Raw genomic sequence first — 2,739 nt, forward strand, 5'->3', positions numbered from 1 at the left:
CCTCTACTACTCCCGCCGCCGCTCTGCTCCCTCACGCCGCCGCTCTCTGCTCCCCCATCACCAGCTCGGGAAGACGACGAATCTGAAGGGAGAAAGAAGAATCGGCGGCGGACAGCCTCAATTGAAGCGGAGGATGGCGAATCGGCGGCAGCAAGGCCCGAATCGACGGCTTCTTCCTCGCCTCCTCTTGCTCCTCCGCCGGCCTCACCCTCAAGAAGCTGGGGAAGGTGTAGTAGGGGCGGCGGGAATGGCTGGATGGCGCACGGCGGGGCGCAGGTAAGGGAGGATGGCGTGCGGCCATGGCTGGCGGCGCAATTGGGCTGCTCCTCGTGGAGCTCTCCCACCATCCCTCCCCAACCTCGTCTTTAAGCTTCACCATGCCTCCGAACCTTCGATTTGAGGTCCAAATCGACCAATTTGAGCTCCCAAGTGACGAATCGAGCTTTGAATCGGGTGGAGCAGGAGGCACGGGCCGCTCGGGTGACGGGCGGCGCACGGCCGGGCGAGGCACATGCTGCTGGGGGCGGTGGGGAGGGCTGCCGGAGAGGGCGGCGCACGGCGGGGCTGGAGCGGCACGTCGGAGGTGCCCCTTCTCTCCCCGCTCCGGCTGCTGCTCACCGCGCACGCGTGGCTCGTCCACCGCGGTTCGCCCACCGTCCTCTTGGTCGCTGCACGGTATCTAGCCGGGAGGGGGGAGGTGAGTTCGGGCGAGACGGTGTGGCGCTCCGCCGGCGCCGGAGACGGAGATCAGGGGCGGCGCACGGCGGGTGGAAGTTTCCACCGAGGGGCAGTTGGAGCTTCCTGGAAGAGCAAATAAATTTAGCAATCAGTATATTTGCACACGGGAGTGAGAAATTTAGTCATAGGCTGAAAAATTTAGGTATAGTAATTTATATAGGTACGTTGGAACAATTTTTTGTTGTTGGGATATCAATCCATTTTACATAAGCTATTAGAGATGCTTTTAGATCTTAGCTAGGAATACCCTCTGAATTCTGGTAGCTCCAGGTTTCGGCCAAGTTGCTCTCTCAGGGCCAAAATACAGTTTAGACTTCCTATAATTTTTATTCTACTCGTAAATACAAGTCGGTTTTAGGATTCTTACAGGTCCAAGTTTTCTAATTTTGACAAAAATATATAAAGACTTAGCTAGGTAGTTAGATTCAACGGAAGCGCTAGCGCTCGGACGTCCGATAATTTTATTTTATCGGATGCTCCGTCGCAACATTGAAAAATAACTATCGAAACATAAAAAATCAACACTTGCAATACCTTTACGTGCATGAAACATCCCGAATTGCTTCGTGCAACATTCAAAACAGACACATTGCAACAACAAAAAAAACATCTCTTACAACATTGCAACAACAAAAGAAGAAGAGATGATTCAAACAAAACAACTATATGCAATATCATGAACAAGTTGGTGCAACACCCGATTGCTGGCAAGTCAAACTGTTGCAAAACAGATGAAACATCAAAAGTTATCATTGCAACATCCAAAAATAACTATTGCAACACCATGAGGTACCTATTGCAACACTCAGATCCACGACAACTAGCCTGCCGCCGAAAGGTCGTCCACCATGGCCGCCGCGCGATCCTTCCCCGCTCGGATCTCGCCGGGGTTGGGGAGAGGGCCACCGGATCCGGTGCAAAACAGATGAAACATCAAAAGCCACTGTTGCAACATCCAAAAATAACTATTGCAACACCATGAGGTACCTATTGCAACACTCAGATCCACGACAACCAACCTGCCGCCGAAGGTCGTCCACCATGGCCGTCGCCCGATCCTTCCCCGCTCGGATCTCGCCGGGGTCGGGGAGAGGGCCACCGGATCCGGGGTATTGGGTGCTCCCGGTTGGTTGAGGACGCCGGAGTGGGGGAGGGGTGCCGCCAGGGTGGGGCACGAGGTTCCCGGAGTGGAGGAGCGCGCCGCCGCCGAGGTGGACGAGGAGGACACCGTGGTGGGGGAGCGCGCCGCCGTTGGGGAGGGGACGAGGCCACTGGGGTGCGGGACGAGCCGCCGGGGTTGGGGAGCGTGCCGCCGCCGGGATGGATGAGGAATACGTTGGGATGGAAGGTTGAAGAAGGAAAGGGATGGGGAAGAAAAAATGGTAGCGCTTGCAACATCCAAGAATCCTTACTGCAACATCGTGAGATACCTATTGCAACATGGCCGCCGCCCGATCCTTCCCCGCTCGGATCTCGCCGGGATCAGGGAGAGGGCCACCGGATCCGGGGGCGTTGGGCGCCCCCGATGGGTGAGGACGCCGAAGTGGGGGAGGGGCGCCGTCGGGGTGCGCGAGGAGGATGCCAGGGTGGGAACGAGGTCGCTGGGGTGGGGGAGCACGCCACCGCCGGGTGGGCGAGGAGGATGCCGGAGTGGGGGAGCGGGTGGGGGATGAGGCCGTCGGGTGGGGGAGCACGCCGCCATCGAGGTGGACGAAGAGGACGCCGGGGTGGAATGTTGAAGAAGAAAGGTCACAGGAGTGGGATGGGGAAGAAAAAGAATGGTGAAAATGGATAGATAGGAAGCGCCAGATATTTTTGGAGCAGAACGTCCGACGCGTCCGGACGGTCGGACTGTAGCATTTTCGTAGATTCAAAGGTAGTACGATCATGAGATGAGAATAATTCTAGGTATATTAAACCCTTTTTTTTCTGGAAGGATCAAAAGGACCGATTGCCCAAGCAAGTGGCCGATCTCCTCGGAGTCTCAGGCGCATGCAGTAG

The sequence above is a fragment of the Setaria italica genome, chromosome V (assembly GCF_000263155.2).
Source record: "Setaria italica strain Yugu1 chromosome V, Setaria_italica_v2.0, whole genome shotgun sequence".
Taxonomy (NCBI): Eukaryota; Viridiplantae; Streptophyta; class Magnoliopsida; order Poales; family Poaceae; genus Setaria; species Setaria italica.